The following is a 26,311-nucleotide window of genomic DNA, read 5'->3' as shown; positions in this document are numbered from 1 at the left end:
TTTTGCGTGCGTTGGGTTCGGGTGGGGTTTATAGTTGTGGTTTTCGTTTTGTTTGTTTTAAAACCCGTCTCCTGCGTATGAACGATGGGTGGTGATGCTGCAGTTGTTTTGTGTTTTTGTTGACTTGATCGTAAGTTTTTTTGTTTTTTTTATTTTTTAAATTATCATTAGTTACTATGCTTTTTCTTACATTAGGTCCGCGTTGTTCACTCCACTGATGGATTATGGTTGTTTAATTACCGTGGTGGTTGTTTTTTTTTCGTTCGGTTTGACGTGATTCAAAGTGGCTTGCTTTTTTTTTTTTTTTTTGCTGTTGTTGGGTTATTTTTTCTACCGTCTTCTCGTTCAGTGTGAACGGAGATGGCTAGCGATGTGGTTCACTTCACATCACGCACTCGTTGACAACGTGAGAAGTTTATTTGCTCGTGTGAACCCGTTCAGGGATCACCGTGTATTGATTAAAAGAACCCCAACCCACCCCACCCGTGTTTCAGACAGTTGTATTTCACGAAATGTTTGAGTGTGTGAGTGTGTGTGTGTGTGTGTGTGTGTGTTAAAAAGAAGATGCCTCCAGCGTGAACAGAAGAGGTTTGAATAAAAGGGAATGGAAGTCCGGGTGAAAAACAAACATTATGTTATTTACTTAGCGCTTAAAAATGGGGCATGGGTGCAGGCAGTTTTGTATCTGATGTAAAGATATAGATAAAGGACTAAATCTATGAAGAAAAGAGGGTACACTGATACAGACGTAGAAAGTATAGGAGTATTGATTTCACACTAGCACTCGTCCGTGCTCTAACGCACGCACTCACACACGAGCACGCACACACACACGTACACACGCGCGCGCACACACGCTCACTGGTCAAATATCACTTCCAGTGAAAAGACGTCATGAAGGAATATGCACACACACACACACACACACACACACACACACACACACACAAAACTGACCGCCTTTTTTTTTCTTTCATTTTTTTTCCCCCGTCGCCAACCTCACACGTCATGACGGAAGAAGGACGTCTGCGTTGACGCAAAGAGAGGGAGATAAGCTGGTGGATGATCCGGCGCTTGTGTCACGTTCAGCGCCACAAATACCCACTCTCCCACTCTCTTCCCCAGCCCCGTCCTCCTTCCTCCACATGACGGCCGTGTGAAGCGTAGTGGTAGGAAAGCGGACGCAGGACAGGGAAAAGGGAAATTCGAGGCGTCAGTGACTCTAATTGGTGCCTCCTTGTTTCGTACTTGGAAGATACCCAACACCTAATATTTTAAATTAGCAAGGTTGGAAACGGGTTAGTGACAAATGAGTAAGATATTGGTAACTTCGGGACGAGGCAGAACCAGCAAACACACACACACACACACACACACACACACACACACACACACATGCGCGCACATGCACACGCACATGCACATACATCAACATACACACATACACCTTAAATACACGCGCACATACGTGTGTGTGTGTGTGTGTGTGTGTGTGTGTGTGTGTGTGTGTGTGTGTGTGTGTGTGCATGGGAGATGGGAGCGACCTGAGAGCAATACAATGAAAAAAGTTAGGGGCAGTTGGTTAAGGTGATTGCAGTCCCCAGTACCAGTACAGTGATGGCCTAGAGGTAACGCGTCCGCATAGGAAGCGAGAGAATCTGAACGCGCTGGTTCGAATCGCGGCTCAGCCGCCGATATTTTCTCCCCCTCCACAAGACCTTGAGTGGTGGTCTGGACGCTAGTCATTCGGATGAGACGATAAACTGAGGTCCCGTGTGCAGCATGCACTTAGCGCACGTAAAAGAACCCACGGTAACAAAAGGGTTGTCCCTGGCAAAATTCTGTAGAAAAATCCACTTCGATAGGAAAAACAAAACAAAAAAACTGCACGCAGGAAAAAATACAAAAAAAGAAAGAAAAAAAGGGTGGCGCTGTAGTATAGCGACGCGCTCTCCCTGGGGAGAGCCGCCCAAATTTCACACACATAAATCTGTTATGATGAAAAGAAATACAAATACAAATACAAATACGTGGCTGGGTGGAAACGGAAAGATAGGGAAAGGGAGACGGATTCAAGATGATTTATTCGTGTATGGGCCAAGGTCCCATATGAAGAGGTATGTGTACATGATATTATATAAACATCACATAACACATGTCTACACGTAACACGCTGTCAAACACACACACACACACACACACACACACACACACACACACACACAATGTATATATGTGTGTATGGTTTAAACGGTATTTTATTTGGAACATGTCACAATACAACACAGATATAGATGAACAGGACAACAAGAAAATCTTATACAAAGTCCTGCCCTGATACATGTATATTCTGAATATGTGACGGATGTCATAACTAGAAGTTAAGACGTGATCATACATGAGTTTAATACATATGTGTGTATGTATATGTGTATAGGTGTGGGTGTGTATGTGTATGAGTGAATAAGTGAGTTATAGAGTGAGTGAATGCGGATGTGTCCAGCGTGATGTGTGTGTGTGTTTGCCTTTGAGAATAGTGCAACCGTGTGCGAATGAATGGGTGTGTGTCCAGCGTGTGTGTTTTGAGAATCACGACTGTATGCGCAGTGTATTTTGTATGAGGAGAGGAATGAGATGTGCGTGTATGTTTGAAATCGGATTGTGAGTGTCCATGGTGTGTGCTATGGCGCCATTTCTTTGTGCAAAACTCAAATTACACACGTTGTCAGGTGGTGGTGATGGTGTCAAAACTGCTGTTGATAATCTGAAAAGACAGTTCTGTGCAGGGAGAGGGGAAGCAGCGGGTGGCTTTTTTCTCTTATCTCTCTCTCTTTCTTCTTTTGCCCGTGGGCGAGGATGAGGGGTGATAGTGAGGGTATAGCTAGGGAGTGATGATCTGTGGATGTCGTTAGAGAAGGAGAGAAGGTTTCTGGCGAACTCTGGCTCTTACTACATTATACATTTCATACAATTATATAATTATTATTTCGTGGCGGTGGATTTTTCCCTCTTTTTTGTGTGAACAACTCTCCATCACTTTTCTTTTCTTCTTTTTTTTTTCTCTTCTTCTTCTTCCCTCTCTCTCTCTGTTCGTGTTGTCTCACTCCCAACATAACAGCTCGCTCACCATGTTCTCAGTAATACGAAGCAATGCTGGGGAGATGGGGAGAGAGCTCAGAGGGAGAGGGAGGGAGGCAGGGGGCACTGGTACTCTGGCTAATCGTTTTATCAAGGCGCTTTGCAAGCCAACAAAGAGGGCTTTCATCTCAATTAGTGCTCTAAACGGATTTGCTCGTCTAGCTGCTCGTGGAAAGAGGTGGGCGAGCGATGCTCGGACGAGGCAGATAAAGAAGAAGAAGATATGTGTATAACATAAAAACATAGTGTGTGTGTGTGTGTGTGTGTGTGTGTGTTGTGGGATACGTTCTTTGCATAAAGCGCGTGTAGAGATCTAGATAAAAAGGAGATGGAGCTAGGGAGGGGGTTAAGGGGATAGAGAAAAAGAGGGGGGGGGGGGGGGTGCTGAGGAAAGGCTTGTGCAGAGAACATTAAAATACATTACGCATGCGCGCATACATCATTACATGAACACATCTTGATTCTTATTAGCCATCACTATCCATTACACGTGAACCTGAACTTCGCACAGTGACCTTCACACACACACACACACACACACACACACACACACACATGCGCGCGCGCACACACACACACGCACACGTGCGCCCGCACACCATCACCACCACCTTTCATCCACACCGCCACCACCACCACCTTTCATCCCCACCGCCACCGCCGTCACCACCACCAACCACCACCATAACCACTACCACCACCCCCTCAGCATCGTCCTCATCGTTTTCCAGCTTCATGAGTACCACACCCAACCTCACATCATCATCTTCATCTTTCACCACCGCCAGCCAACGCCACCAGCAGCACCGTCATTCGCAACAACAGCAACATCAACAACATACTATACAGCTAATTAGTTTCGGTGCTAAAGGGGGTGGGGGCCCCACAAGGACTGACTTGACAGACTGCTGGTGGTGGTGATCCGACGGTCACGACTTGCCCCTGTGGTCAGGCAAGTTGTGATGTGATTATGTGTACTGCACGTGGGGGGCTGACCAGGTGGAAAACAGACCGCACGTGATAGTACCTCTCATCCCGAGTGCACAAACCGTTGTGGTCAGTATGGGAGGGAGAGAGGTCATGGTGTTGTGGGGGTTGGCGAGAGGGGTGGGTGGGTTGAGGTTGGTCATGTGGTGAGTGCAATTTGGAGATTGCCATGAGGTTGTTGCGGGAGGATGGAACTGGAAGGGGTGGAGGCTGGGGGTGGCGGGGGGTTGGGGGTGGGTGGGTTGTGGTCTTCCAGGTAGACAGACAGAAAGAAAGATAGATAAATAATGCTAGTCGTGTGTGTGATTATGGCAGATTGTATCGGTGGTTGTATCTACGTCTGTGCCGTCATCATATCCACGACATAATGTATCTGCAGTCACGATCTCCGTTGAGGCTACAGATGGCATTTAGATAGGAATTGCCGTTTCTGGTATGATTAAGTTGAAAACGAACATCACATTTTGTCTGTCCGTCTCTGTCTAAGCTCAATCTTTTCGTCTCTGTCTCTCTGTCTGTCTGTCTTGAATGTCATGAATTTGTACCTTAATGACATTTCTATTAACAAATTATTTAATTACTTCATATGGAATTGAAATAATCGATTGATTTGTTTCATTCCCATGTAATTAACATTTTGATTATTCAGTGTCTTACTCTGTCTCATTCTGTCTCTGTCTCTCTCTCTCTGTCTGTCTGTCTCTCTCTGTCAGCCCCGATCTTCCTCTCTCCTTATTGGTGACAGCACTGACATAAAAAACAATAAACACGTGAATGGCTATAATTTCTTTCCTCGGAAATGCGAGGTTGTCTTATAAGTTGGAAACGTCAGAAGCCGTGTATGCTGGCGTTTCGTTCCGTTAGCTTGCCAGAGAACTACTCGCAGACCTTGTTGGTGTTGGCCACAAGCAGACTTCGAACACTGAGCTTGACCGACTCCTGTAGAATACACCTCAAGTGGTTGGAACAGACTGCCTTAGTACACACCTCAAGTGGTTGTAACAGACTGCCATGGAATACACCTCAAGTGGTTGGAACAGACTGCCATAGAATACACCTCAAGTGGTTGGAAAGACTGCTATAGAATACACCAAGTGGTTGAAACAGACTGCTATAGAATACACCAAGTGGTTGGAAACACTGCATTAGAATACACCTCACGTGGTTGGAACTGACTGCTATAGAATACACCTCACGTGGTTGGAACAAACTGTTATAGAATACACCTCACACCTCAGGTGGGTGGATTAGACTGATATTGGATACACCTCAAGTGGTTGGAGCAGACTGCTATAGAATACACCTCACGTGGGTGGAATAGACTGCTATAGGATACACCACAAGTGGTTGGAGCAGACTGCTATAGAATACACCTCACGTGGGTGGAATAGACTGCTATAGGATACACCTCAAGTGGTTGGAGCAGACTGCTATAGAATACACCTCACGTGGGTGGAATAGACTGCTATAGGATACACCACAAGTGGTTGGAGCAGACTGCTATAGAATACACCTCAAGTGGTTGGAACACACTGCTATTGGATACACCTCAAGTGGTTGGAACAGACTGCATTAGAATACACTTACGATGGATGGAACAAATTGCTCAGAATACAAGAGGTTGGAACATACTGCTATTAGATACATCTCAGATAGTTGAAGAAGACAGCAAAATACAGAATACACCTCAAATGGTTGGAACTGACTGTTATGGAATACACTTCAAGTGGTTGGAACACACTGCTACAGAATACACTTCAGGTGGTTGGAACACACTGCTATGGAATACACCTCAAGTAGTTGGAACAGACTGCTGTAGAAAACACCTCAAGTAGTTGGAACAGACTGCTGTAGAAAACACCTCAAGTGGTTGGAACAGACTGCAGTAGGATACACTTCGAGTGGTTGGAACAGACTGCTTCGAAGAATACAAGACGTTGGAATAGACTGCTATACTAGGATACATCTCAAATAGTTTGGAGAAGACTGCTTTGGGGCACACTTAAAGTGGTTGGAATTGACACACACCTCACGTAGTCGGAAGAGACTGCTTAGAATATAAGAGGTTGGAACAGACTGCCATAGGATAAACCTCAAGTGGTTGGGACAGACTGCTGTGGAATACACATCAAGTAGTTGGAACAGACTTCTGTACAGGTGGTTTGGAGGTTGAAAACAGTATGGGATGACAGCCGATGGCCGCGGCGGATTGGCCAGAATGATCGATGGCGACGGTGAATGCGGGAAGACAAATGTATTGTGTCGGCTTGGCGTAGTTTGCACGTGCAAGCATCCTGGTTATTCGACTTGTGTGTCAGAAGAGACTGAGAGGGAGAGAAGGGTGATGTCAGAACCGGTAGTTGCTATCTGTGTCATGGTCTGTGCCAGTGTGTGCGTGGCGTTTCAGCTAGGTAAGGATGGAGGATAGGTTAGGATAGGACAAAAAAAGCGTGTGGCGGGGGAATGGGGAGGGAGGGGGTGGGGGGGGGGGGGTGTGGAGATGGAAGAATCTCGTTTGCAGAGAGCTGTGATAGTATCGCGTAAGGTTGGCAGATCGCCTGCTATGTTTTTTTTTCTGGTTTTTTTTCCGGTCGTATTCCTCTTCTGCGCCAGTGTGTGCGCGCGTGCGTGTTGTGTGTGTGTGTGTGTGTGTGTGTGTGTGTGTGTGTGTGTGTGTGTGTGTGTGTGTGTGTGTGTGTGTGAGAGAGAGTGCGTATGCGAGCGCGCGTGCATGTCTGCGTTTATGTGGGGTTTTTTTTTTTTTTTACTCGTTAGTTTGTGGAAGAGCAGTTAACACGGTGAATTGCATTTTCTGCTTCCAACTCCGTGTTCCCAGCCGTCATATAGACACCGAGCCTTGTGTCGCCACCAGTAGAATAATAATAATGATAATCAAGACTGCCTGTTGGCAGGGATGCATGCATAACGCCCCTCCCACATTGCACGGAGCGCACAATAAAGGTGAAATGTTTTCACACGAGGGGGAACAATGGGAGGTGTGCCCACACGGAAGAGCGGGACACGATGGAACCAGATAGCTGACCCCCTTTTTCTGTGGAACCGTTGTTTGGCCTGACAGCTATACTGCAAGGGACGACAAGATGCTGTGACTTCACGTCATCTGGCTCACGATCACTTTCTTTTTCTTCTTCTACTTTAATTTTTTTTCTGAACGGTCTTAATGATGGTTGTCAGTGCCTTTGTTGATTATGCAGAGTTGTGCCAGAAACAGATAGCGACATGGAATTTTTCCATCTTGTTTTCAAATCTTTCTCGCTATCTCTGGCTCGCTCCGTCCTTGGGTCTGTCTTTCACTCTGTCTGTCTGTCTGTCAGTCAGTCAGTCAGTCAGTCAGTCAGTCAGTCTCTCTCTCTCTCTCTCTCTCTCTCTCTCCTGGGCGTTGTCCAATGGACACTCATTTCCATTGACCTTTTTCTCCTCCTCGGGCCTTTTCTTTGGACACCGTCCCCTCCCCGTCCCCCTTTCTCCCCCTCCCCCCCCCTCTCTCTCGCTCTCTCCCTCTCTCTCTGTCTCCTGTGTTGAACCAAAAGTGAGAGACCGCGCACGGAAGCCCGTGGAAATTGAAATTACCAGCGGAATGAACACTTCGAACGCAGAGACTAATCAGATGGAGAGCTTTTAGAAGGGGGACGTCAGAGAAGGGATTGTAAGATTGGACGACAGGGGGCGGGATCGGGGAGGAGGCGGCAGGACGGGGGCAAAACGGGATGGCGGAAGGGGGGAGGGGACTGGAGGGGAAGGAGGGGGGAAAGAGAGGGAGGGGGTGAGAAACGAAACCAAGTTTACTTTAGAGCAGTGGAGTGAGGTAAACAGTTGAACAAATTTTACGTTCTGCCCGGCCAGAGAAGAGAGAGAGTGAGGGGGGCAGGGGGGGACTGTCTGCATTCAGAAAGCGTAGGAACGGCAATAACCAAGCGGGTTATAACAAAGTAATGCAGGTCTTTTATAAAAGGAAATGTTTATTTTGAAAAGAGTTCCAAACCGAAATCCTAAGCCCCAGTCCCATCAGTACCAGTGCCCCAGGAAAAATAAGCAATCGATATACAGAAAGGGAGAGATGCACAGGCAAACAGAACGACTGACAAACAGGCAGTGACACACGAGAAACAGACAGCTACACACAAGAAACAGACAGGGAAGCATAGAGGCAGGCAGGCAAAGACACACAAGCCAACAGATGTGGAGACAGACACGTCACGTTACTCTCAAAAAAGTGGAAAGAACCCTCCCCCAGAAGAGGGACAACATAGCCAGTGGGTCAGGGAGGAATGGATGTGATTAAAAGTGCCGCTGGCCCAGCAGAAAGCAATTGGGCCTGACAAACAGTCCTTTGGATGATGGCCGGCCACGCCACTAGTATGCACTGACATCTCTTGATGATCATCCCAGTCTGTTTGGGGAAGAGAGACTGAGGTAGTTTGCCGACTGAGAGAGAGAGAGAGAGAGAGAGAGGTACGGCAGATGGTAGATAGACATCATCAGATGGCTTTGTCAGTTTGGGAGAATCAGGGAACGCGAAAGTTAGCTGCGGAACTTGTGGTTGTGAGGAGGGCTTACGTATTGTGTAAATAAAGAGTTATGTTGCTCCGTGCACTGCCCCGCCGCCACAACCCCATCTGTCTTACACACTTCCTTCTCTGAAAGATACGCGTTTTCTGAAAATAAAGTACAACTTTAATGCTCAAGCACATGGACCCATGTCTCGTTATATACTGTAATTGCCCATGACCTTGGCCTTGAACGAATAAATCATCTTTGTCTGTTTCTGTGTCTCTCACTTTGTGTGTGTGTGTGTGTGTGTGTGTGTGCTTACCTCTTTTCTTTCCACTGACATTGGTTTCTGATCTCCGTTGCAAATTTCTGCTGCACACAAACAAATTGTGAGCAGAACTGAAGTCAGTCGCTGTCTTTGTTGCTGATCTGTTCTCACCCTACCTTTGCTCACACTGAAGTGCACGTGTGATCGACAGGTTGGCTGATATTGGTTCTGGTCAAAGTCTTTGCGTTGATTGTGGTTGATAATGCTTCTTGTAAAGTCTTAGCGCTGAATCTGGTTGATAATGCTTCTGGTAGATTCTTTGCGTTGGTTCTGATTGATAAAAGTCTTTGTCTTGATTCTGGTTGATAATGCTTCAGGTGAAGTCTTTGCGTTGGTTCTGTTGATAAAAGTCCTAGCGTTGATTCTTGTTGATAATGCTTCTGGTGAAGTCTTAGCGTTGATTCTTGTTGATAATGCTTCTGGTAAAATCTTAGCGTTGATTGTGGTTGAAATTGCTTGTGGTAAGATCTTAGTTTTCGTTCTGGTTGATAAAAGTCTTAGCGTTGTTTCTTGTTGATATTGCTTCTGGTAAAGTCTTAACATTGATTCTGGTTGATAATGCTTCTGGTAAAGTCTTAACGTTGATTGTGGTTGATAATGCGTCTGGTAAAGTTTTAGCGTTGATTCTGGTTGATAATACTTCTAGTGAAGTCTTAGCGTTGATTGTGGTTGATAAAAGTCTCAGCGTTGATTATTGTTGATAATGCTTCTGGTAAAGTCTTAACATTGTGTTGTTGATATTGCTTCTGGTAAAGTCTCAGCGTTGATTGTGGTTGATGTTGCTTCTGGTAAAGTGATAGCGTTGTCCTAGTTGATGGTTATTGCTTCTGGCAAAGTCTTAGCGTTGATCCATGTTGATATCGTTTCTGGTAAAGTCTTAGCGTTCTGGAGTCGTGAAAAAAGCAAGTGGGAGAGGACAGAAAATACAGAAAGAAAGAATGGTATTGTAAGCACTAAGCAATAAGAACGTAATTTTCCTAACCCTTTTCCATCGAACAAAATGTCCTCAACAAGGTCGATGATGTGGCAAAGAATAAAACAGCCTTATCGCGCTTCTTTTTTTTTTCTTCTTTTTTTTTTGGTGATATACAGTAATTTCCTTTTCAGGCACGCACACACACTCTCACACACGCGCGCACACACACACACACACACACACACACACACACACACACGGAGCTCTGAAATGCACTTTTGTGTGAGGAACAAAGAAGAAAAAATACGGGCATCGACCCAGTAAGTAACACAAAGCGCAGAAACCTTGTGAACCAGAACTGAAATGTGGTGGGCGTCGAACGACACGTATGCTCCCAAAACGCAACGTACATTGTGAACACATAAAGCTGGATCGGGTAGATGGTTTATCAGTCCCAACCCTTCTTCCCGAACAAAAGCAATGTTTATCATAATAATTACATCTCTTCCTCACGTTAGGTCCAGAACGCTGAGAGAAGATCAGTATCAACGATTAGCAGCATTGTGTTACATGTGTGTGTGTGTGTGTGTGTGTGTGTGTGTGTGTGTGTGTGTGTTGAGGGGCGGAGGAGGGGGGGAAGGGGGAGCCTGCATTAGACACATGTGGAGCTCCAGTGGGGGAACGAACACTTGCCTTCTGTGTACACCTGGGCTCTTGGAACGAAGGTGAGATGATTATATTAGTGAGGACACCCTCCTCCTCTTCCTCCTTCCCCTCCCATCTTCCCGATCATTCCCTCTCCACTCACACACACACACACAGAGGCACGCACGCACACACACACACACACACACACACACACACGCACACACACACACACACACACACACACACACACACCACCACCACCACCACCAACTCCTCCTACTCTCAACTACCACCCCACCCCCATCTCAGTTTTCTCCTCATCCCCTTCCACTTCCCCCTCCTCGAGGCTCCGTCGCAGAGGTCAAAAGCTCTCGGGGCTGTAGGAGACCAACCGACTCAGCATCTCAGTTTGGAAATGTCTGGAAATGGCAGGCTGTTTGGTGACCACGTTGGTAGGTAGACCAAACAAATGCTGATGGACAGTGCTCGCTCATATACGTGCACGGTTACATTATGTCCCTGAACCTGTGGGCCCACACTGAGAGTGGCTGTATGTAACACACATTATGGATATTGTGGAACGGGGGTAAGAGGATTGAAAAGGGTCGGAAAACATTGTATACGGTGGTGAAATTGATTAATCGTGATGATTGTTCAGATTTTTTGAAAAGTTTTAACCATTTTCGCATGATCAACACACAATTTATCATACAAATATAAATTAATAATTAGAATAGGTTAGCCATACAAAGTTTTATCAGTAATTATACTTCCATCACAACTGCTGCTGCTGCTAAATGATGTTAATAATGCGCTTGAATTGATGATCCGGAAAATCAATACACAAATACTATGATATGACTCTTAATTACATGACTAAATAGAAGAGAAAGAGAAAAGTCACAACTTGCATTTCCCCAAATTCACACAAACGTGCGCAGAACATCGGACTGAAGTCAGTCAACAAGGAGAACACCCTCAGGCAAGCGGAGGTAGACTTTTAAAGAGAACTCCAAGAACTAATTCCTTCAAGCTATAAGACTAGGTGATCATGTTATTATTAGTGATGTGAATTATTACATCATAATCTATCCTCACTCTCCAGGGAAATGGACTTTCACACTGCGTTATTAATACGTGACGTGGATGGAAGCCATATCTCTCTGTATCCTGGTAATTGGTTATTAGAGATGCTGTTTGTCAGGAAACGAGAGTCTCTGTTATCGGGCCCAGATACAGAGAGTGGGATGGTGAGGGGCTTGTCTGTCTTCAATAACGTAGTCTGACTGTGGTTTATGTTGCCATGGCCACATAACCTACAGCCCTTCCTCTGCCGTTATGAGGGACATAAAATCATTATGATGCGTCCCTCCTTGTCTTGCTTCAGAAGAGGAAGTTTGCGGATGGGTGGAATGGGTGAGAAAAACTTATGCTCTCCTGTGTCTGACTAGAGAAAAAAAACGTTCAGACACGCGTGAATTACGTTGTTTTCGTGCTTTTTGAGTGCGTTTGGCTTAAGTCTTTAGGAAGCAAATAGAACTACGTGGATGTGTAGTTTACCCAGATGTGTTTGCTGTAGTAACAGTTCCTTTCAGTTATACAAGGCACCCACAAGAAATGGTGTCTAAACGTCACTTGTTGAAGCCGCCATTGTCGTGGAGCAAAACGGGGAGCCATTTGTGTGGTTTTTTTTTTTTTTTTTTTTTTTTTTTTTTTCAGTGTACTCTGGTGGTTTGGCGTGTACTTCGCTTGATATTATTTAGCCAGTGAACAAGCAAGCGAAAACTATTTTACTCTTAATCAGTGCTTTTATATATACTTATTTAGGGATGGTTCAAAAGTAATGATTGTAGTAAAGCTTTTTATTTATCATTCATTGGTGTTGTGACCTTTGCTGCTTTTGGTGAAGACAAACCCATCAGAAACCTGCTCGATTCATAAATATAAAAAAAAGATGACGGAAAGTCCACAGAGACTAAAATATGGAAATGTTTACCAGAATAATGTTTTGGTGTGGTAAAGAACATTAAGAGCAAGGGAACAAGGAAGAGAAGGAGGAAGAAGAACACACAATGGTGTAAAGTGATGATAATGGTGGTTTACATGATATAGATGTGTCTATTTTCATGTTGGATCCCTTCCATGACGTTGGTGATGGTTGTGTCAACGTGACTTAGACCAACGCCGTTCCAACTAAAACCCCAGCTTTCTCATATACACCCCCATATGTGATCTTTGACAGCTTCCATTCCTGCCCTGTCTGCTCTGCAGCCTTCTCCACGCTTCCATTTATTATTATTATTATTATTATTATCCTTCGCAGGAAGTCGGACTGGTTATTTACAGCTCTCCTTGTTTCTTCTCGTCCACACTAGCACATCCCGTTCCGTCGCTTCCATTCATCACAGTTAGCGCTTCCTTTAGCGCTGCGCGGCCACCAACCCGACAATCTGATGCCCGCCATGGGGATTGGAGTGGGTACCGTTCCTCAGCCTCGTCTACCTTCGTGAAGGGTCAAGGTCGGTTTGCTTATGCGCACGACATCCTCCTCTCCAGCTGAGGGACAGCAGTGTTGTGTCTCGGAGCTCCTCTGTGATAGTGTTGAGTGGAACAGGTTTCAAAGCCGTGTGGTCCCATCTTTCTCTGTTTATTTGTATATCTGTTTGTGTATCTCAGTCGGTCTGTTTGCTTGTCTCTCACCCCACTGTCTCACAGTATCCCTTTTTTTTTGTCCCTGTCTCGCTCCCTTGTGAAACGGAAAAGGAAAATTCTCATGGCAGTCACTGATACTGAAAAGAAAATCACATCACAGCACACACCTTTATTTGCTCATTAAAGACGTTATTAGTCGTTGGAGAAGTTCGTTTGGAACTGAGGGTTGCTTTTATCAGACTGAGATAGAGGTGTGGGGCTGGGGAGGGGCCGTCTGTCTTCTGTAACCTAGTCTGGCGGTGGTTCATGTTGATGGGCCCAGTGTTTGCTGTGATCACATAAATATGGGCCCTTTCTTTTCTGGACTGGGGACATATAATCACAGTGATGCCTCCGATCTTTCCTCCTGCCTTGCTAGTAGAGGGGAGGATGAGGGGGAGCCGGGAGGGGGAAGGGGGCATATCATAGATATGATTATGCTTTCTTGGATCTCTTTGGCTTTAGGAGATAGCTTGGAATATAGACATGCCTGTTATTAATTTGATTGAGCTATTTTCATGGAACTTTGCGATTAACCTTGTTCTTACGGAGACAGGAAGGAGGAAACAAAGCAGGAGAGTGGAAGGGAGGGAGGGGGGGTGGGGGGGGAGGGGGGGCAGGAGAGGAGAGGACGAAGAACAAGACGATAGTAATCAGGATCTGCTCATGATGATGATGTTTACTTGACGTAGATGTGTGTAAATTTGCATGTTGGGTCCCGGTTTCATGACAACGATGGTGATTGTGTCAGAGTGACCTGACTGTGGCGGGTAGGTTTGTCCGATCCAGCACCTTTCACAGATAGCGCCCCCACCTCCCCACCCCTACACACTCCTCCCCGCCCCCCGACCATTCCTGACATCCCCACCCCCCGCCCCTCCCCCCGTCCCTTCCCCTGTCTCTTCTTCAGCTTTCTCGACATTCCCGTTTATCCCTTTTATACCCACCCCCACCCACCACCACCCTTCCCACCGAAGTTTCGACAGCTTGTTTGCAGCTCCCCTTGTTTCTATCTTCTCGCCTTCACTGGCCGCCCTTTCCCTCCCTCCCTCCCCTTTGTGCCCTGACTGATGAGATGGGCAGATCCGTTGGCCAGGATAATATCCATTTATTACAGCCACCTCAGCGCTGCGCGGCCACTAACCTGACAGCCTGGTGCCGGCCAAGGGGATTACAGAGGGACCGTTCCTGTCAGCTTGATCGACCTCCCAAGAGGGTCAAGGTCAAGCTGCCTGTGCACACCGACATCCCATTTCCAGCAGGGGAAGAGGTGTGTGTGTGTGGGGGGGGGGGGGGGGGGGGGGGGAAGTCGTATGTCTCGGAACCCCTCGGTCTGTGGTTGTGTGGAGAGGGAACGTGTTTCGAAGGTGCGCGATCACTTTATTTTATTTTATTTTAACTTAGCTTATTTTAGTTTAGTTTAGTTTTCTTTTCGCGTGTGTCGATGTCTGGTCTCATAATAGTGAACGGAATATGAGAATTCCCCTTTCACATTGCATTCATCCATATGGGCAAAAAGCCTGCATCGCTCTTCGTACAGTTAATTGGTTACTAGGGATGCTGATCAGTCTGGAAACGCGAGTTGCACATTTCAAGGCCGGATAGACCGGATAAGTTTGTAAGGAGGGCTGTCTGTCTCCTGCACTAATTATAGTCTAACTGAGCCGTATTTTATTATTTGATTTTTGATCGATTTATTTTTTGATTATGATGATTATTATCATCATCATCATTATCATTGTTAATATTCTTATCATCGTTTTTTTAACTTACGTTTTTTTCCATTCCCTCCTGACCTGACTGCGAGTTTTGTTACGTTGCTGGTCAGGCATCTGCTAAGCAGACGTGGTGTAGTGTTTATGTGTTTGTCCGAATGCAGTGACGCCTCCATGAGCAACTGACCTGAACTGAACTGTGCCGTAGTCACACAGCCAAGGGCCCTTCCTTGCTGGAATGGAGGACATGATTATGATCAGCATGATGTGCCTTCGTGTCTTGCTTCAGGAGACAAAGGAAGCGGATGTGTGGGGTGGGTGAGGTATGTTGACGCATTCCTGTAAGCCAAACGCGGCTTCGTTTAAAGAAGGCGTTTCGACGCAGATGATTTATACTATTTTCGCTCATTTTGGATGCGTTTATGTTTGCTGTTCGGGAAACCAGGAAGGAGGCGGAGGGTCAGGAGAGGGAGGTGAGTGAGCGGAGTGGGGTGGGGGTTGGGAGGGGGTGGGTGGGCAGAGTGTGAGTGAGAGAGGGAGGAGGGGTACAGTTGCTGATCCAGTGACACGTGCATTTGCAGCCTTGATGGCTCACCAGCTGAACAACACAATTGCCTCGCTTGAGATGGCGTTTGTGAACTTCAGTTGCTGAAGCCGTAGTCAGGTTGTTACTTTCTCTGCCGCTTGTCACTACGTCAGTCATGCCACACACACACACACACACACACACACACACACAGAGCGCATTTCAGACAATCAGTGATGTATCGAAAGAAAGGGGGGGGGGGGGGGGGGGGGGGGACCCGCCGGTAAGACATAACAGTGGGACCCTGTGCTGTTGTATTCGGAGTGGCCCAGACAGATGTGAGCTTTATGGATTCCTCGTGTTTTTTCCTTTTTGTCCTGTGCCACTTACCTTTCGACCGAACTACCTTCAGGGCTTTTATTTGTATTGCACAGATGGGTGACCGACAACATCACCAACAACAGCTGCTCTTGTTAAACAACCCATGGGCTACGATACTTGAAAAAAAAAGCTCATTCTTTAACACGTATTCCACGTTTATTAATAAAGCAACATCAAAAATGATAAAATTTGAAAAAACCGTAGCAGTGTGTAGCAGTCATTGAAAAACAACTACCGTTTACTTTTGTTGTTGTAACTGACAGATAAGAGGGAGCGCACGACTTCAGTGTCTCTGGAACCAAAACGATTGAAAGCTTTTGGCTGATAAGGATACAGCTTTTGGCTGATAAGCAGCTTCGGGACTTTCTGAATGTGATTCCTCAGTGCTTCAGCTTTTGTTATAAGTATCGTTAGTGATGGTTGTCTTGTTTGTTCAGCCTGGTGTTTGGCAAATAGGAACGCGGAAAGGACTGGTGTCCTCTTTTCTTTTCTTTTTTCAAGGTTTAGCTAGTTAGTAAGTTAGTTATAGTAACTTTTTTGTTATTAATAGTAAGTAAGAAAGCAGATTTCTAGTTAAGCTCCAGCGAGAGAGTTGCAATGTAGCGTAAAAGACCTGAGCAGCGCTAAGATCACTTAGCGTTAAGAACATTCCTGAGTGTGTCGACTTAGCATGGACTTTGGAAATCCCTTAACGCTAAGATCGCTTATGCAGCCCGAGCACAGCAGTTTACAGGCCCGGATTTGATTAACAGCCGGCAGACGGTTTAGAGCCTTTAAAAGGAACGCTGTCTGACAGGCTGTGAGCGGTCAGTCAAGGGGACAGATAAGAGCTGATAATGAAGGGGAAGCAATTGTGATGATGAGGCCGATGCTCTCCCGGCAGAGTTACTTTCGTTGACACTGTGGGGGTGTTTGTGCGCGCGCACGCTCGCTTGCTCGCTCGCGTGTGTATTTACTGATATCTATGACGATGGTTACAAAACCGACATGACACATAATCTGGACTGGATTTGACTTCAACTAAGAGCGCGAATTTCAAATTCGAATTTGCGGGTTCAGTTGAACGCAAGGGTGTTTTGTGAAACTTGCTGAACTTTTTATTTTTTAAGTGTTTTTTTTTTCTTCTTTTTTTTCCCCCCGTTGTTGTTGTCGTCGTCGTCGTCGTCGCTGTTGTTTGTTTGTTTGTTTGTTCTGATGTTCAAGTTAGCGCAAGATTTAAGATGCGAAATTATAAAAAATCATAGTTTTCTTGGTATGCTAACTTGTGTGGATGTGAAGTTGCCATTTCAGTTCCCCAGAAGTCCAAAAATGGAATGCTCAAGACACAGACATTTTTACATGGAGCATTCAGCGGATCTTTGTTAAGATCAGGGTATAGTGACACTGAGTTGGAGGCCCTGAACGAGCAAACGACCTTGAGTTTGTGAAGCGCTTAGAGCTTGGTCTCCAATCGAAGATAGGCGCTATATAATTATGCATATCATTCATTTATTCATTCATTCATCCAACGAGGCTTGTGCACCTTGCCGTTCACTGGCTATGGTGTCACGGCGTCACAGGGACTCCGGTCACGTCTGTATGTCAGGCGCTGGAACTGCTTCCCTCTGATGTGCTGCAAAGTGGGCAGGGGGCGCCAAGCACGTGCTGTGTGTCATCTCGTCGGGTTTTATTGTTTCCCTTTTTTTGGTTGGTTGGCTTGATTTGTTAGCGACTCTCTGCCAAGTCAGGTCACGTGTTAATATTTAATGATGACGAAGGGGAGCCGTTTGCCAGCCCCCCAACCCCATATATTTGTTAATACAGTTGAAGGGTGATCTTATTTTGGTCTGTGGGATGACGGTTACTGCAGTAACTACACCATTCACCAGCTGCTCAGCCAGTGAGTGATCAAGCGTGTCTGTTTATTATTCTTATCCCTCCCCCCCCCCCACCACCCCTCCCTCCCCCCAGTACACAAATACACACACGCGCGCGCACATACACATAGCATAATATTTCAGAGTGTAGTTCGGGACGAGCAAAGTAGGCCGGCCCATCGTTTCTTCCAGTCATGCACTGTCGCTGCCCATGGGGCAGGGGGATAGCCATGGTGGGGCAGGTGGTGGGGTGGGAAGTGTGGGGGTGGAAGTCTGTGTAGCAACAGCCACTTTCCATTAGAGACAGTGCGCACAGAGATCCAAGGCGGACTGACAGGCACTCAAACATGTTTACGTCTCCTCGCCTCTCCCCCCTCCCCTCTCGTGCCCCCCCCCTTCCCACACACACAGTCACACACACGCTTACTCACGCATACACACGCGCGTACGCGTGTACGCGCGCGGGCATACAAATACTTTCAAAACTAATACGACATGCAATTACACGTCACGCATGCATACACATGTGCACGCACGCACATTGATACAAATGCAAATGTATGGTATGGAAACACTGTCGTCCCCATGTGCTCTCTCTCTCTCTCTCTCTCGTTCCCTGCCCCCTTACTAAGTTCACCGCCCCCCCCCCCACCCCCCAAAAAAAAGGTTCACCACCCACCCCTTTTTACTTACACACATTCAGACTGTTAGGTCTGCACGCCTGTGGTACACTTTGTTGCATTGGTTGACCACAGTGTGTGTGTGTGTGTGTGTGTGTGTGTGTGTGTGTGTTTCTACTTCAGCCAGTCGCTAAATCTTATCAAATGAAGGGAGATAAACTGAGCATCTCAAAGACGTGAATGTGTGCGCGAGCTCCACTGTGTGTGTGTTTGTGTGTTCGAGTGCGTGCGTGCGCGCTCACGGTATATGTGAGTGCGCGTGCATGTGCCTGCGGTGAAGTCATTGACTGTAATCGTTTAAAACACCTCTTTCCTCACTCCCATGGCCCACCACCACTCCCCCCCCCCCCCCCCCCCATTCTCCAAACATCACACACACTCGCGAGAGAGAGGGATCGTAGGGAGCTAATATTTTCTAGGCTGGGGAAGTGCGTGTTGGAATGGAGGCACTTGGTGGGGGTGGGGGACAGGAGGGGGTAGAGTGGGTATTGAAATGAACGATAGAATGATAGGGGAAGCCTGTGAAATGAAGAAGAGTTTCAGCCGAGTAATTCTGTCTCTGTTCCTTTTTTCCTTTTTCTCTCTCTCTTTTTAATACATTTTTTTAAATAAGCCAAGGCAATCTTTCCTCTCTCTCTCTCTCTCTCTCTCTCTCAGTCTTTTTTTAATGCCATGTGTTGTTTGCCCTCCGCCGCCCCTTACTACCGCCCCTCTGCCTCCTCTCTGTCTGTCTGTCAGTCTCTCTTTCTATCTCTGTCTCTATGTTGGTCTCTCTCTCATTCACTCTCTCTCGTTCGCTCTCTCACTGTAGCAGAAAAAGAGCAGTATCATCAAGAGAAGTGTGGTATTTTATCACTGCTTCTCCGTCCTCCTCGTTCCCCCACCTCACCCCACCCCACCCCCTTCCCCTTCCCTTCCCTGTACTGTACCTCCAAATTCCTTCCAGTGCTAGTCAGGATGCTTGCTTTCCCCGCGTATCGTTCCCCACCTCTACTATTCTGTGCTGCTTCTTCCTGCTGCAAGACCTGGATCAGCGGTGACGCACGCTCTCTGTAGAGGTGTGCATGCGTACGTGTGTGTCTGTCAGTATCATGGGGGCGCGGAATGTGCTCTTGTGTGTGTGTGTGAGAGAGAGAGACAGTGTCTGTGTGGGGCACACTGAACTTGGTTTAGTTTCTGTGGCCCCCCTTGGGATCGAGAAGGTCTGAGTTCGTGCGAGCTGGGATACTTGATTTCAGGATCGTCCGAACGTGCTCAGGTCTGCGTGGATAATGTAAGGACCCGATTACCCGTGGATTATTTATCAATGAATTCAGCGGTTTTTGTGAAATGGGTCTTTTAAATGGATGATCGAGGAATCACCGGTGCGGCGTTGTGTGTTGGGTGTTCGTTCAAGGTGAAGGGATTCTTTGGGTGACTGGGCTTGTGAGAATTGACATAACGTGATTGGTGTAAGGAAAAGTGTTTGGAGGTGTGTTTGTGGAAGGGGGTAGGGGCTGAGGGAAGGTGGAATGATTTAGTTGTCTTATGATGCGTGTGTGTTGCTGCTGCTGACGATGATGGGTTGGTTCACAAGTGGAGGTATCAGTTGTGGGCTGAATATTCTGTTGATGTGGTAAGCAGATGGCTATGTCAGGTTGGGGGAAGTACCATATTACTCCGTCCCTACCTCCTTATAGTCAGAGTCACTACTAGTGCTCCTTCTACGGTCTGCCCTGTTTCTGTGTGTGTCTGCCTCTTCTCTAACACCTCTCTCACTCTCTCTGTCTCTCACTGTCGCTCGCGTTACCATTATTAGCACAGCCCTTACAGTTATAACTATTGACAGGCGTATTTAGGTGATGTGTCCGGTTGCCCGGGACCAAGGGAACGACACACACGCCAACGCCATTCCGCCTTTCCTGGTGGAGAACAACAGCAGATACAACAGTAGTAACTTGATCGGTATCCGACTCATCGTGTGCTGTCCGTAAGAAGACCCCCAAAGCAGAACGCACACATGTACTAGGTTCTGAAGTGATAGTTTGACCAGTAGAAAACGACGGTTGAGGCAGGTTGGGAGTGTGTGTGGAAATTAAATTTGTATAGCTCCCCCCCCCCCCTTCCCCCCCACCCCCTCCCAAAAATGAAGGGAGCAAAATGATTACAAAGGCATGGACAATGATTTGATGTTTCTGTGGAATAATTTTTTTTTTAAAACAGGCATGGACAAGATTTTTTTTTTTACATACACTTGAAAGAATTGGATTTCTCTCATGTTACAGAAGAAAGAAAGAAGGAAGAACAAAAAGATCTAAAACATTTATGGGCAGCTGTGCAACTGCACTCACTTTTTTTCCCCTCTGGCAACTCCGAATTTCACTGATTTAGGTCTGAATGCGACTTCAACAACGAAATTGTATGAGATGATAGAAACACCCAAAAATGCAACCCACATGGAACATTTAACGCAAAAGGGAGAGGGGGAGAGGGTTGGGGGAGGGATAATTGGCTTGATTGGTGTTTGTACGCTTGTGTGTGATTAGATTCTTTCCAGTCTCTATGCACGTGGTCGTATACAAGAGATAATGAAAGAAGTAAATGGAATGTGGACAGAGCAGAGAAGATGGGGGTTTGAGTGGCGTTCGTGTGTGTGTGTGTGTGAGTGTGTGTGTGTGCGCGCGCACGCGCGTGAGTGAGTGAGTGTCTGTCTGTGCGCGCGTGCGTGTTTGTGTGTGTGAGAAAGGAAGAGGGGTAAAGTGTGTGTTGTAAGATCGAAACCGTATGTTAGCCGGTTCTACAGCTTGTGGAATTAGATTAATATATAACTTTGGATGTGATGTGGTGGAGAGCCGAGGCTGAGTCGTGCACCATCAAAAGCTGCAGTCCATTCTCGGGCTGTGTAAAATGCGCGGAATGCATAGTGGGCAGTGTGAGTGGAGTGGAGAAACAGGGAGGAAAGAAACACACACATATGCACGCACACACATGTACGCACGCACTCTCACACACATACGTTTGAATGTGTGTGCGTTTGCGTGCGTTCGTGCGCGCGCGCGCGCGCGTGTGTGTGTGTGTGTGTGTGTTGCTTATTTTGTTTATTTAAATAGCTAACATCCATGTGTAAATTGAGACGCACCGCGTACACCCCCTCCCTTCCTTCCTCCCATTTGTAATATTGACATCAAAGTGGCATAGTTCATTTGTCCTCCAAGTTATTTCAATGCTTGATTAAAAGATAAAACCCCTGTGCTTCATGTTTTTATTATCCCTTTTTTTTTCTCCATGCATTCTGTTTTTAATCAATCACCGCCTTTCCCATACGCGCGTCACACAGCACATGAACGCACCCTTGCACGCGCTCTCTCTCTCTTTCTCACACACACACACACACACACACGATGCATACATGATGTGCTTATAATAGTGATGCAGAGTGCACATGTGTAGCGGTCTGTCTGCTACACCGTGTGTGCGGTCTGATGTCAGGAAGTGGCAGAGTGGTTCTGGCATCGTAGTGGTTGCTGATTTATGATGGTCTGTCCTCACACACACACACACACACACACAAAGAAGAGGCCTTGCTTGCTGTCTGACTCGGTCAGCTATCAGCATGCTGACTGTGTCATGTAACGTGGGGGTAGGGACGGGCGGGGATGGGGGGTGGCGAGGAGTTGTAGGGGGGTCAGAGGGGCGAAAGTGGAGGAGAAAGAAAAATGGGAGTCTATGTGGAAAGACACACGTGATGGAAAAAAAAAGGCAGTTATGTTATCGGGGATGCCAGAATCGTACGTCAACAGCCGGCCTGTTTTGGAATTGAAATGATGAGAAGACTGGCAACACGACACTACTAGTAATGATAACGGCAACAAGGACAATAAGAACAACGACAAGAACAACCACAACAATAACGATTGTACCAACAACAATAATAGCAAGATCAAGCAACACTACCACCAGCAACTTTTACATTAACGATGATAATGATGATGATGATGATGATGATACCAACTTCGATTCGCGGAAAGGCAAGTTTGACCCTAACGAACTTTCCACGAGCAGGGGTGTTCTTTCGTTTGACTTCGGAGAAGCAGCGAGGAGTACAAACGATCTGATGATAGTGAAAGTTTGTAGAAGCAGTAAGACGTACAAAAGATCTAATTATAGTGAAAGTGTTACCAGCCCGGCTGCTCATCACAAAGGCTCCGTTGTGTCTCAGAAAGAAACATTGAGAAACATGTGAAGAAATAAGTAAACATTGGGGTTGTGGCGGGTATGTTGGGGGCGGGGAGAGGTGGTGGGGTCAGGGGGACAACATAAACAAACAACTTGGCTCAAAGTCATGGTGGGGCTGTAACAGTTGGACCAGTGTGTTGTTACCATCCCCGACATCGGCGCACGTACGGTTTGCCTCATCGCCGTGGATGTGGTGCATGTCAGAATTGCGGGATAGATCCATATGCAGAGTCTGACGGAAGTCTTCTCCTTCCAATCGCTGTCGTCTTTGACCCGTTCCATCAGATACAGGGCAAAACCAGGGAGGTGGTTTGCGCCATAAATTCACACGTGTGTAATCCTTGTGGATAAGATTGTTTGTGCGTTGTGCAACTTCGTTTAGTTCGCTACCATCGTGCGCGCGTGCATGTACACATGAACGTGCGCGCGCGCGCACACACACACACACACACACACACACACACACACACACACACGTACGTACTGACTCTCTCTCTCTCTCTCACACACACACACTTCGGCATGTCTACCTTGTTTTATTTTAATCCCTCTCTCTCAAACCTCTCCCCCATCTCCATAAACACATACACACACACAAACCATCCACCGTTTGTACTGTTCCTGGAACCTTCGTGCCTTTTGTATTATCTTCTACTTCATGACCAAGCCTCAGCTTTTATCACAGATTGACATAAGTTTACTATTAAGCCAACAGCAAAGTGAGAGCTGTATTATCAGTGTTTCCTCTACTGCAGTGGGAAATCATTTACAACTCTCTTTTTTATCATCTTTTGTGAAGGACTATGACTGTCAGTCTAGGAGGTAAAGTTGCACTGGCTCTTAGTGCTGCAGCCTTTGGGGCTGTTTGGCCTTTGAGAACCATTCCCAGCGCCGACTGTCCCAAAAACCCTCATGGCCGAGAGAGAGGGAATGTAACTTGGGCAAGACACTCTCCAATATAATCAAATTCTAGTCGGGATAGTCGGGACAGCAGTTGTTCTGATGGCCATAGTCCAGCACGACTATCATACACGAGATCGAACATCATCAGCAGGTTGAATGGTATTTCAGTCTATAGAGGTGTTCATGGTGTTTCTCACAGGGGGAAAAATAGGGGTGTGTGTTGGCGGGTACAAGGGGAATTCAAACTGCGATCGGTCGCTGCTGTTCTGACATATGTTTTGACCATTGCACCGATGGTCTTGGGAAAGTAACTTGTCCCAAATATAGAGAGCGAGTTGGAGAAAAAAAAAATTCATTTATTTATTTATATCTGTTCACTCCGATGATGTCAGTCAGAACCTGCACGATTAACGGTCAAAGCACACTCAGTTATTACTTCACGAACACACGTCGTGCATACCAGAGAGGTGTGCAGGTCTCAACACGTACGCCCCTTGTGTTGGTGTGCCAGGGTTGATGGTGTTCTCTCTCCATTCCCCCTGCATGCCTGGCGGTCTGTCTGTCACTGTCACCACACCGCCCCCGTTCTTCAAACCCCCTTTCTGTCCGCCACATTTCTGCTTACTCCGCGGCTTGTCTCTGCTTCCGGGTTTTCTTCTTCTTCCCTATTGCTCCCTCCTCTGTTGTCCCCCTCCACCCCTGTCTCCCTCCCTTACCATCGTATCATCAGTCATTGCCACTAATACCTCAGTGTCTACGCATCCATGCAGGAGTCCGCAGAAGCGTGCTTGGGGAGACAGCATACGTAACAGAGGTAAATCTCATGACGACGTCGTGTCAATTGTTTCATAGCGGTATGTCACAGCAAACCAGAGTTGCAAAGCTGTAGAAGTTGTGGAAGGAGTGTGCCGTGTTTGTCGAGACCCGTGAAGAAGGGAAGGAGCATCTGTGTGGTGGGGGTGTGCCGTGGTGCGCGGTGACATTCCTCAAAGCTGCTGAGATTCATGAGGTTGAAAGAAATATGATGATCTGGGTGTGTGTGGGGTGGGGGTGGGGGTGGTGGTGGCTGGGTGGGTGTGGACCACATGAGCCTAACTTCCACTCCCCATGATTTCACAGACCTGCTTCCCCATGTTAGAGATATATGACGTGCAGGTCTTTCAGCTTCAGTGTGCGAGAGCGGAAAACAAACTGTGCTGTTGTGTTGCCTGCGTTCGGGGGAAAAAAACAACAAACAACTACAAAAAGAATTGGCACGGCACGTGCGCCTTGAATGCAGGCATGTGCACCGCGTCTAGACAGTTGAACGGATCAAACCACTGGCGTTTGAGGTGCGTGGAAAGAATCATTTGTGGGTTTGCACTGCTTTACCGGCTGGTTTTATGCGTTCGATATTTCGTTCGTTTTTGACGGGGTAGTACGTTGTACTACCTTGCGGGGCTTGTTAGGAGCCAGCTCTACCACTGTCACTGTCATCATCATCGTCATTGTCGTCATCATCGGGATCATTATATGGGTTGTATTTTATCAAGCTTTTACAGGAAGACTGGGAGAAGACGAAAATAATATCAGTTGGTTAACCTTATGGTTTTTACGAACAATCGCTCATGCAGTGCGGGAGGAAAGTGAGAACGGGGTGGCAGCATTTCAGTTGAGCATCGGTTACCTGTGAGGGGGCACAGGGAGAATAAAATAGATGTTTTATCCAAAGCGTGAGAGGATGTTGAAAGGTAACGGTGTAGAACGTGGGCATATATCCTATTGAGCTTGAGTCAGGAAATGAAACAAAAAATCAAACGCTTTACTTCAAAAGGCAGAGTTGTAGAGTCTTTGTTTGAAAAGCGAATGATCGAAAAAAGCCCAAGTAATGAAGTAGATTTTCAGTTAGAAAAACACGGTCATAAAGTATGTTCATTATGCAGAGCAGGGCAGTATGATTATATTCCTGTCAGAAGGCGTGGAGTGTCTTCACTGTGAGCAGTGAGCAGGGACTTGGGGGTTGGCGGGGTGGAGGGTGGGGGAGGGAACCAAACCGCCGGGTAATGAAGTTGGTGGCATCTAGGACAGGAAGTTTGCTCCAGACAGTCGGAAATAAACGGGACGTCCACGTCAGAATCCAGCACAATGAAGTAACCAGCCAGGCTCACAGCTAAAAGAGGGAACGGGCACAAATCTGGCAATTCTTCCTCTCCCTCCTCCCGACTAGCCACGTTCTCCACTGTATGTCTGTCTAGTCTGCCACCCAGTTTCTGCCTCAGTCTGTCTGCCAGGCCAGCACCACTTTGAAAGTTCCCATATTCGTGCTGCGGTGTATTATGTCTGTAGATGTTTAGAATGGAGCGCACATGAAGATTTAATGCGTGTAGAGTCAGTCCATGTTCCCTTCATCTGACACTTTGTGGGGAAGTGCGTCTCGCACTGTGTCAGTGATGGGATTGCGCTGTGAGGTATTGGAAAAGAGCCAAACGAGGACCCATGGAACCCATGGAATTTACGATTCTTTGCTGATTTTTCCCCCTTCTTTAAGTTGGCATCGAGGCCGTTTAGACGCAAGCGGATGAGGCAAAAAGAGTGCCAAGAATGCACGCGGAGGTAACTTGACTTTGGTGTCAGTTTTCTGTTCTTGACAAGGATGGTGCCCAAACCGTCAGAAGAGTCTGTGATTTCTGTAATTTATTGTCTGTGAAACAAGGAAGAAGGTGTCAGATGGGCTGTTTCGATCATGATTGAGGTGTCTTTTGTTTTGGGAGGGGAGGGGGGTGACAAAGGTGGTGCCCAAACTGTCAGAAGAGACTGTCATTTAGAAACTATAATT

The 26,311-nt window shown here is 46.7% G+C and overlaps 1 protein-coding gene across 6 annotated transcripts in view; it reads left to right on the top strand.

The window, feature by feature from the left end:
• The window catches only part of LOC143289072 (beta-arrestin-1-like), a 170,122-nt gene that overhangs the window by 26,048 nt on the left and 117,763 nt on the right, over nucleotides 1-26,311 (top strand). For 3 of the 6 annotated variants that reach the window (XM_076597903.1, XM_076597902.1, XM_076597901.1), the window contains exon 1: nucleotides 19,458-19,651. The exons of 2 other annotated variants lie outside the window; for them this stretch is intronic. The gene's annotated coding sequence lies outside the window, so the exon portion shown is untranslated. Of the gene's footprint in view, nucleotides 1-19,457; nucleotides 19,775-26,311 lie in introns of those variants that run through there. One more of the 6 variants, XM_076597900.1, reaches the window with a different exon arrangement.

The sequence above is a fragment of the Babylonia areolata genome, chromosome 13, assembly GCF_041734735.1.
Source record: "Babylonia areolata isolate BAREFJ2019XMU chromosome 13, ASM4173473v1, whole genome shotgun sequence".
In the NCBI taxonomy this organism is placed as follows: Eukaryota; Metazoa; Mollusca; class Gastropoda; order Neogastropoda; family Buccinidae; genus Babylonia; species Babylonia areolata.
This window is presented reverse-complemented; position numbering and strand designations above follow the sequence as displayed.